We start from the raw sequence: 11,509 nt of genomic DNA, 5'->3' as shown, positions 1-11,509 counted from the left end.
CCCTCGCATTGTACGCATTTTGGCCAACACCGATTACTGGTTGTTTACCCTTCTCTACCCCTGCTACAAAGAGAACTCCTCATCTCTCATTCCTGTGGTGGGGAGGATGAGAAAAATGGTGCAATACCAAAAGGTCCTTGTGGAAAAATTGCTCCAAAAATTTCCATCTGACAACGCTGGCTGCAGAGTACATAGTTCCTTGGCCAACCGAGGAGGTGAGACGAGGGGAACAGACAGCAGTTCCAACAGAGGCAGGGCAACACTCTCCAAGGCCTGGGACAGTTTTATGACACCCCGCCAGCACCCTCAACCTGATGTGCAGCCTAGTGCCACAAGAAGGGAAACATTTTGGAAGATGGTGAGGGAGTACGTAGCAGACCGTGTCAGCGTCCTCAGTGATCCCTGTGTGCAAGCTGGACACGTGGCACAAACTGTCACTCTAAGCCTTGGAGGTGTTGGCCTGCCCCGCCACCAGCGTTTTGTCAGAGTGCTGCTGGGGGCATAATAACTAATAAGCGCATTCGCCTGTCAACTGAAAATGCTGACCGGTTAACTCTTGCCCCTGACTTCTCTACTCCACCAGAGGAAAGCGGCTGAACATAAAGGCACTCTAAATGTGGCTTTTATGGTGTATTAAATACACTGTATTCCTATGCACCCCTTCCACCACTAAAAAGGGTATATGGTTCAATCTCCCTTTTCTTGTCCTCCTCCTCCATCATATCAACATGCTTATTAGGCTGTCCTCACTCCTAATGTTTTAGAGGGTCAGCTCAGCAGTGGGCCCTCACCCATAATGTTTTTGAGGGTCACCAGCAGGCCCTCAACCATGATGATTTAGAGGGTCAGCTCAGCAGCAGACCCTCACCCCTAAATTTTTAGATGTTCAGCTCGGCAGCAGGCCCTCGCCCACAAAAAATTTTAGATGGTGAGCTCGGCAGGAGGCCCTCGTCCACAATTTTTTTTAAATGGTCAGCTCGGCAGCAGGCCCTCGCCCACAAATTTTTTTAGATGCTTAGCAGCAGGCCCTCACCCCTATTGTTTTAGATGGTCAGATCAGCAGCAGGCCATCGCTCCTAATGTTTTAGAGGGTCACCAGCAGGCCCTTGCTCCTAATGTTTGAGGATCACCAGGCCATCAATCATAATTTTTCAAGGGTGTGTATGAAGCCCTCCTTTATGTGCAATAAAAGGGTGTATTGGAGTGCTGGTTCCTTGTAATTTTTGGCAGCCCTTTCCCTTAGTGCATAGGCTTTATGAGTGTAGGAGTTCCACTACCTGAACAATTGTACCACAATGTGAATGAGGCCCTCCTTTATGTGATATACAGGTTGTATCGGAGTGCCTCCTCCTTGTCATTTTTGGCAGCACTTGCACTTTATATACAAGTAAATATACAGGAAAGAATGTTTCCTAATAAGCTCTGTGAAAGGGCCACAGGCTATACCCACAAATTTCGGATCTATGAGGGAAAAGATCAGACCCTGGAGCCGGTCGGTTGCCCTGACTACCTGGGGAGCAGTGGGAAGACAGTCTGGGACTTGGTGTCACCCTTATTTGGCAAGGGGTACCATCTTTATGTGGACAATTTCTACACAAGTGTGGCTCTCTTCAGGCATTTGTTCCTAGAACAGATTGGCTGCTGTGGCACCGCGCGAACTAGTCGCGTGGGCTTCCCCCAACGGCTCGTTACCACCCGTCTTGCAAGAAAAGGGAGGGCTGCCTTGTGTAACGAAGAACTGCTCGCGGTGAAATGGAGAGACAAGCGTGACGTTTACATGCTCTCCTCCATTCACGCAGACACGACCATACAAATTGAGCGAGCAACCCATGTCATTGAAAAGCCCCTCTGTGTCCACGACTATAATTTGCTCATGGGAGGGGTGGACTTCAATGACCAGATGTTGTCTCCATATTTAGTTTCCCGACGCACCAGATGCTGGTATAAGAAGGTGTCTGTATATTTAATTCAATTGGCGATGTACAATAGTTTTGTTCTCTACAGTAAGGCTGGGAGAACACGATCCTTCCTCAAATTTCAGGAAGAGATCATCGAGAACCTCCTGTATCCAGAAGGTTCCGTGGCCCCATCCACCAGTGTAGTTAGCCGTCTACACGAGCGACATTTCCCCAGTGTTGTTCCTGGTACCTCAACCCAACCGTCACCCCGAAAAAGATGTTGTGTCTGTAGCAGGAGTGGAATAAGGCGTGACACCCGCTATTTCTGTCCTGACTGTCCTGACCACCCTGCCCTATGCTTTGGAGAGTGTTTCCGGAAGTACCACACACAGGTACACTTAGCATAGGGATCACATCTCACCAGGACAGGCACACAGGGCTATTAGGGCCCTTTTACTCACAGCTGCTGCAAACCTCTCCTTTCACCTGGGATAAAGTGCATAATGTACTTCGCCACATCTTTGGGCGATTTGCGCTTTGCACATTGTCCCATGGGGAAGGAGAGGTTTGTCCTATAAAAGGTAAAAAAAAAAAAAACACCAGTAAGCAAAAAAGTTAACTTCAGTTCAAAAAGTAAAAAAAAAGTTTATATGTTCTGTTCAAAAGTTATTATAAAGTTAATAAAATTTATTGCGCTGCGGCCTGGTTTTTTCTTTTTTGTTTTGTTTTTTTTACCTTCCAGGTGGACCAACCGATCGACTAGCTGCAGCACTGATGTGCATTCTGACAGAAGCATTGCGACGCTGCAAGACGAGATTTCTCCTCTGCAGTAAAAGATACGTTTGCCGATGAAATCCGAAAGGTGCTCTTTGGAATGTGGGCCCCTTTGCCCACCTAGGCCGCAAAAAAGTGTCACACATCTGGTATCTCCGTACTCAGGAGAAGTTGGCCAATGTGTTTTGGGGTGTCATTTTACATATACCCATGCTGGGTGAGAGAAATATCTTGGCAAAAGACAACTTTTCCCATTTTTTTTATACAAAGTTGGCATTTGACCAAGATATTTATCTCACCCAGCATGGGTATATGTAAAATGACACCCAAAAACACATTGCCCAACTTATCCTGAGTACGGAGATACCAGATGTGTGACACTTTTTTGCAGCCTAGGTGGGCAAAGGGGCCCACATTCCAAAGAGCACCTTTCGGATTTCACCGGCCATTTTTTACAGATTTTGATTTCAAACTACTTACCACACATTTGGGCCCCTAAAATGCCAGGGCAGTATAACTACCCCACAAGTGACCCCATTTTGGAAAGAAGACACCCCAAGGTATTCGCTGATGGGCATAGTGAGTTCATGGAAGTTTTTATTTTTTGTCACAAGTTAGTGGAATATGAGACTTTGTAAGAAAAAAAAAAAAATAAATCATCATTTTCCGCTAACTTGTGACAAAAAATAAAAAGTTCTATGAACTCACTATGCCCATCAATGAATACCTTAGGGTGTGTACTTTCCGAAATGGGGTCATTTGTGGGGTGTTTGTACTGTCTGGGCATTGTAGAACCTCAGGAAACATGACAGGTGCTCAGAAAGTCAGAGCTGCTTCAAAAAGCGGAAATTCACATTTTTGTACCATAGTTTGTAAACGCTATAACTTTTACCCAAACCATTTTTTTTTTTACCCAAACATTTTTTTTTTTTCAAAGACATGTAGAACAATAAATTTAGAGAAAAATTTATATATGGATGTTGTTTTTTTTGCAAAATTTTACACCTGAAAGTGAAAAATGTCATTTTTTTGCAAAAAAATCGTTAAATTTTGATTAATAACAAAAAAAGTAAAAATGTCAGCAGCAATGAAATACCACCAAATGAAAGCTCTATTAGTGAGAAGAAAAGGAGGTAAAATTCATTTGGGTGGTAAGTTGCATGACCGAGCAATAAACGGTGAAAGTAGTGTAGGTCAGAAGTGTAAAAAGTGGCCTGGTCATTAAGGGTGTTTAAGCTATGGGGGCTGAGGTGGTTAAAGAAAACGATTGTGAATTTGTCAGAAATCTAGATTGTTGTACTTTGAGTTCTGCATTGCCTAGGAGTGTTCGACGCACACGTACCGGGAATTTGATGTTCTAGGGGGGCCCATATGAAGCTTTGCTATGGTTCCTTTTAACATCTGCATACACTATAGAGCACTCGGCAGGCTTACCCAATAACCCAATAATCCATGATATATAAACTTGAAAAAGTCCACAAATGGTGAACACAAAATAAAGTGCCATGCTAGAACACCCCAGCCCTCTGACTGAAATTATAAAAAATCCTCTTACTGAAACCTATTCAATGCATAATATCTGAACCTACACCCCCAAGTTACAATGTATTTTGGATTTCGTTTTCTGCTCCATTTCCCCAGTGATAAAATAGAGATTTAAACATTCAGCTGTAAATTAGCATTTCCCATGTGAGTGCTATGTATAATTAACACGAGATGTCAAAACCGTGAAATTAGGAGAGGATAAGCAGATGTCTTAAGTCATATAAATCCACTATCCATTAATTATCATATATTCAGTCTAATAGGCAGAATGCCACTAGAACGCCGATTATAACCAACGTGTCTCAGAATTAGTTCACAGAACCATTTGATTGCTTGGCATTTCAGTTCATTAGAATAGGATTATTATTTTTACTGTAGGTAGGACTCAAGACATTTATGGCAGATAGATTATGTAATTCAGTAAAAATACATTATCTATATTTTCTATTTGAAGCTGATGGAATTAGGTATTTTAGAAACAAAGGGGTTTTCCAAAACTTAAAGGGGTTGCGTCACGGAACATATTCTACATTTTTAAAACCAGCTCCTGGATCGGAATACCTTTGTAATTGCATGGAATAAAAAAATATATATATCTGTATAGCTCTACCTGCTGTTTGTTCTTTTCCTCGTTTTTTGTCCTTCTGTCCTTCTCACTGAGCTGGTTGAACATGCTCAGTTTAAATCTTCAACTGCCATCCGACATAAGCTCTGTAACAAGCTATGCCAGTTTTAGGGAGAGAGCTGCAGCAGAAATGAACCCCCCCCCCCCTCCCCCTGAGCTGCCAGGCTGAAGAAAATCGAGGAAAACAATTAGAGAAATGTATGTGGTGATCTCTGGATCTATGTGAGGTACAGGGCTGGTTCTAGCTTTGCTAGAATGGTATTGTCATGTACTATATGATGTTTTATTATCCATTTTTTCCATCAATCATGGCATAACCTCTTTAAATACTGCTAACTTATTATAATGATACATCATCAATATCAGATTGGTAGGGGTCCAATGCCCACGGTGCCGCTCAAGGACAGAAGGAACTTAAGCGCATTGAAACTAGTATAGCTACCCACACTATGTAATGGCCAGGAAATGTATTGCAATCTTAGTCCTATTCCCTTCAGTTGTGCTAGCTTGGATGTGCTGTGCCTCCTTCTATCAGCTGATGGGTGCGGATGTGTGAGATTGTGAAACAGCTCTTATTGCATGAACACTGTTATTTTACTAATAGCTGGCCACAAGGGGCCGCTGTTTCCCCACATAGCTAAACAGACTGCTCAGATTTAAATATTCATAGGAGGTGGAGCTGTGTGTCTAGAGGAAGGAAGCTTACGTCCATCTTCGTTGCAGACTGGAAAAGTGTGTGAGAGAAGTGATCCAGTAACATCCAAGCATGGAATCACCTTTTTGCGACCAGGACTGCAGCCAAGTGAAGCTGATTGTGTCAAGGACCCGGATCTTGACCAGGAGTACAGCTGCCAGGATTGCTGATGAGAGCTAAAGAGCAAAACAATGGACCCTGCGGTAACGCACGTGTGTTGGATCAGCCTTTGTTCAGTTCGCAGTCACCAGCTGAGGCAGAGCAGACCCGGGTCCTTAAGACAGAGTGTGCATGCACCTCAATATAACATTGGCGCCTAAATACTAGAGACCGAGATCAAACCTGCCGGTATTTAGTTAGTGTTGCTGAGTGGCAGGCTACCAAGTATTGCTGCTTGTTTATCACAAGGACTTATCAGTTAAAGCTTTGGTTCACTCCGGAGAACAGAGAGGACTTCACCATAATCTCCAGTTACCCCAGCATGTTTATCGGGAGTGATATATATTAGGCACGCGCCACATTTTAGTTTGGGAAAAGGGAGGGGGATATTACTGTATAGTATGGTAAGATTGTAAGCTGCTGTGTCGCACCGTGGGCTAGCCTGTATCTCATACACACACGATTGTTCCTGTTCTTCAGGGTAATAACAGGTATGACGAGACAGAGCCAGCTCTGCTCGCAGTAGTTAAATTGTCCAAGTGTTTTCCGGCTACCATCGGAGGGTGCCGTGCTGTGCGACACAGGGTTCTCAGCCTCCGGGCTGAGTGTATGTAATCTGATTTTATGTTTACTGCATTTAGGAGTGTGTTTGATATCCCGTAACAGTAAAACTAAGTCTGTTTTACAAGAGCTGGTGTCAGAGTCGTTTTCCTTGTTCGTGACTTCGCTGTATCCTGGGGAGCACACCCCGGTACACGGCTTACAGATGGTGGGGGAAGCAGTCCCTTTCTAAGCTGAAACTGATGACCTATCTCAAGAATTAGTCATCAGTATTTAAGTCCGCCAAATTCCCTTTAACTCTAAAATTCTGAATCACGTTCAGCTTCAATTAGAAAATAAATGTTTTTCATTTTACAGAACTATCCCTTTTCAGTCATCTTCACGAACAGATTTACATTATTAAAGGGGTTATTCCAAAAATTTAAAACAGTTTTAGAGTCATCTGTTTTTAGAGGAATTTCTTTACTTTCTGTGGGTGGGCAGCAGCTCATAAAACACCTGCATCTCCCAGTATTCATTGCAATTAACTCCTGTCAACCCCTTCCTCCCCTGCATAGAAAATAACCATTCAGCCACCTGTATAGCCCAGCGACACATATGGTATGTCAAGCCCCCTCAATGTCCTTCTCCATTATATGTAGAGATATAGCTATATATTTCTTTGAATTTAGATGTAGGAATGAAGGAAAGGTGTTTGGGTTGTGCAGTGTCCTGAAACACACTTGCATCGTCCCACTCAGGACATGTGGGAACTGCAAAATTACTGTGAAACGGCATTATCATATTGCATGTCATTTTGTATTACAACACCTGTTGTATCCCTGTTCATAGGCTGGTTAGGTGTAATTTATACATCCCACCACTAGATGGGGATAACACTTAATTCATATAAATAACTAGGTCAGGCCTAGTGGGAGGAGGTTAGGTTAGTGAAGAGTAGAGTGAGTTGTTAAGCTGAGGCTACACACCCCAGAGTAGTGGGGGAAGCCTGATGCAGCAATGAGGTAGAGCCAATGTATGAGGCACAGGAGAGCGTTTTCCTCCTGTGATCCTCTTAGTTCCTACATCCTACAACCAGACGATAGTGTTTGCGTCCCTGGAAGAAACCCAAGCTAAAAGAGAGACATCGGTGATAACAGCCACTATCTAAGGCTTAATGGCCACCTTTGCACATGGTGGAGGACAATCTAGCTACAGGCAGCCTCACCATACATTGAAGAATACAGATTAGCTACCTGTTCAATGGCTTGGAAGATACAGAAATAATAGGACTAAACATACCAATAAGTATTGAAGGCAACCTCACCAAATTACTCTAGCTGACAAGGGACCTGAAGCAAAAGTCACCTACCAGAAATACAAAACCCAGCCAAACCTATTAACAGTGGATCAACAGAATTCCTCTAAAGAACAAAAGACTGTATTCTGTCTGGAAGTATATGCCGCAACTGGAACCAACTTTAGTAAAAGTTGTGAGTTGTATCCTACCACTGTCTACTTCATACTTCAATTCAACTACAACTGGTTGTACCACCATTAACGGTACTGGCGTCACGACAAATACCACCAAGAGACCCAGCCGCCACAATCACCCTAAACACCACTGCCATCAAGGGCACCTCAACCACCATCTAGGCTGGTGCTTCACTACCACAGAGCGTGCCCCGGAGGATTTAGTGCTGTCTTCCTCAACACTGTGCTGCCGGCCCAGGAAGGCGTTCTGCTAACCGTGAGTAAACCGATGAACTGTACTATTATTTCTCCCATCGGCACACCGTACACCTCACATGTCGCCCCTGCGGTTCTGGCTGGCTGCACACTGCTTAATGTTGTGATTGTGTGTCATGCAAACTGTCCTTGTAAAGATGTTCTCATAAAGTTGCATAGGGAGGAGGGGGGGTTCTAACAAGCCTCCCAGGGCTAACTCCGCCCTACACTGTGTGTGTAGTGAGTGCAGAAAGAAGAAGGTCGGTGTGTGATGCCTGAGGACAACCTGCACCTCAGCAGCCATCTTGGAGGGTAACAAAACCTCCATAGTTAATTTTATGTACCAGCCCATAGAAGGGAAAAGATTACAGTATCTCCAGACAACTCAGAGAGGTGATGAAGATATTGACAAAGGAAGGTAACTGTCGTGTATGTGACTCCAGCCTCCTTTGCATTAGGTGGAGAGATCTCAAGCTATCAGCTACCCACCATACTTAAAGACAAAAGGATCATTTGTCTGGATATAGTATTCCTATAAAAGGAAACTGAAGTATAGGATTATACAGTACAATAATAATAAGGACTATTCCTCATGCAACTTCTGAGAACTAATGGGAATAGTTGTAAAAGCTGCTCTGATGTAAATGACTTTTCATACATTGATAACCTGTGGATCAGCTTCAGTAAAATACCAGGAGTTTATTTAAAATTCGAGTCTCTTTATTCCATATCTTTCTTACTACTACTACTCTTAACATTTGCACCTAAAGGTGCTGGCGTCATGGACACAGGGGACCAGCCACAAGCACCCTAAACATCACCACTATCAAGGGCACCTCAACCAACATCTGGCTGGTGTTCCCTGCAACAGAGAGTGCCCCGGAAGATCTTGTGATGTCTCCCATCCACTGTACGCCAGCCCAGGGAGGCATCTGCTAACCGTGAGTACAAACAACTATTGCACCCATCACGTGTTTTCCCCTGCGGTCCGTAGAAGGATATACAGCAGGGAGCACTACCAGAGAGGAAAATGTAATGTACATAAAAAGCATTTTTTACTGTTTGCACATTGCTATAATACTTCATTTGAAATGACCTGTTTATTGCACAGTAATACTTATCGTGGGATAGCCCTATTAATAAAGCATTTTTCTGAACATTATACAATTATTTTCCCTTTATCTACAGTACAGATGCAGCCGAGCTAAACTTGATGGTTAACACGTTAAGTAGAGAATGTCAAGTAAAATATAACTAACTTTTCAATGGCTTTTGTCACAAGGTAACCAAGATAACACTGTGCCATGTGTTATCAGGGTCGTGTTTAGCTCGGCCACATCTGTAGCTCATGGGTATGTTGTCGTGCCTTCCACTGCCATGCTTAGGACGATTACTACTCCCTAGTCTCTGTTCACACTTATATTAGTTGTTTCCCTCTGCTTTCTTGCTTTTAGTTCAGAAGAGCAGATCATTCTGTGGTATGTCATCCTCAATAAAATGATTACCTAACAAACCAATTAAGAGTCAAGGGGGGTAAAAAAAAACGTGAATAGTAATGGATCCATCACGTAGCCTGAAAAATGGAAGAAGTAATGCTTTGCCACAGTACATGAGCTACCTCTAAGTTATTGGAGCATGAAATGGATGTATAGTATATTGCACAACCTTCTTAGAAAAAGTTATGTAGCAGCCTACCTGGTAGTCCATAGTACAGTTATAGACAAGTAACAGATCTACCAGTAGGCCTTAGAGCAGCAGACCTTGATGTTATGTCACCAGCAGAGTTGAGCGAACCTGAACTGTAAAGTTCGGGTTCGAACCGAACTTTCGGTTTTTCGGCACCTGGACCCGAACATTTATGTAAAGGTTCGGTGTTCGGCGCTTTCTTGGCGCTTTTTGAAAGGCTGCACAGCAGCTAATCAACAAGCGTCATACTACTTGCATCAAAAGGCCATCACAGTCATGCTTACTATTGGCATGGCTGTGATTGGCCAACTGCAGCATGTAACCCAGCTTCTATTTAAGCTGGAGTCACGTAGCGCCGCCCGTCACTCTGCTCGGATTAGTGTAGGGATAGACTGCAGCTGCTGTGAGGGAGAGATCAGGGAGCAATCTTATCAAGAACTGGTTTATGTACTCAGTGATCTACAGAAAAAGTGTTTTAAGCCTGCCCTGAGCCAGCTACTACTGAAAACTAAAATTTTTTTCTTCAGTTAGTCAATATCAATACATGATCGGCAGCCATTTTATGCAACGATAGTGCACCAGCACAGGCTATCTGCATGTCTGCAAGTCCAGAAATACAGCTTTGGCATACTGGGGTGAAAAAAGCCTCTGATATACTGCACATCTGGGATTACATGTGCATAAGTGACTGTCACATTTAGGACAGAGATACAGCTTTTTGGTTAGGGTGAAAAAACCCTCTAATATACTGCACATTTGGAATTAGACAAGCATAAGTGACTGTCACATTTAGGGCAGAAATACAGCTTTTTGGTTAGGGTGAAAAAACCCTATAATATACTGCACATCTGGGATTACACGTGCATAAGTGACTGTCACATTTAGGCCATAAATATGGCTTTGGCATACTGGGGTGAAAAAAGCCTCTCATATACTGCACATCTTGGATTACACGTACATAAGTGACTGTCACATTTAGGACAGAAATATGGCTTTTTGGTAACTAGGGTGAAAAAAACCTCTAATATACTGCACATCTGGGATTAGACAAGCATAAGTGACTGTCACATTTAGGACAGAAATACAGCTTTTTGGTTAGGGTGAAAAAACCCTGTAATATACTGCACATCTGGGATTAGACAAGCATAAGTGACTGTCACATTTAGGATAGAAATACGGCTTTTTGGTTACTGGGGTAAAAAAAGCCTCTGATATACTGCACATCTGGGATAAGACGTGCATAAGTGAGTGTCACATTTAGGCCACAAATACTGCTGTCATATAGAGTTAAAAAAAAAATAATAGAGTGCAATACCCTACATCAGGGTTTATATTGGCGGTTAATTATTTTTAACATACTTAACCACTTTTTACTTTGCTTTGTGAACGCTAACTATGAGGCAAACATCTAATAAGGGACGCGGTCATGGTCGAGGTGGTGGTGTTGGTGGAGCCTCTGGTGCAGGGAGAGGACGTGGCCGTTCTGCCAGAGCTACACATCCTACTGAACCTACTACCTCAGGTCCCAGTAGCCGCCAGAATCTACAGCGATATTTGGTCGGGCCTAATGCAGTTTTAAGGATGGTAAGGCCTGAGCAAGTACAGGTGCTAGTCAATTGGGTGGCCGACAGTGGATCCAGCACGTTCACATTATGTCCCACACAGTCTTCTGCAGAAAGCGCACAGGTGGCGCCTGAAACCCATGCCCATCAGTCTGTCACATCACCCCCGTGCATATCGGGGAACCTGTCTGAGCCTCAAGTCATGCAGCAGTCTCTTATGCTGTTTGAAGACTCTGCTGGAAGGGTTTCCCAAGGGCATCCACCTAGCCTTTCCCCAGGGGTGGAAGACATAGAATGC

General features: G+C 43.5%; 1 protein-coding gene across 1 annotated transcript in view; it reads right to left on the bottom strand.

Annotated features, from left to right (window-relative positions):
• Nucleotides 1-11,509, bottom strand: part of RAC2 (Rac family small GTPase 2) — a 99,080-nt gene that overhangs the window by 26,671 nt on the left and 60,900 nt on the right. The window lies entirely within an intron of this gene.

Source organism: Bufo bufo, chromosome 9 (assembly GCF_905171765.1).
Source record: "Bufo bufo chromosome 9, aBufBuf1.1, whole genome shotgun sequence".
NCBI lineage: Eukaryota > Metazoa > Chordata > Amphibia > Anura > Bufonidae > Bufo > Bufo bufo.
Note: the sequence above shows the minus strand (reverse complement) of the source record. Positions and strands in the feature narration are given on the sequence as shown.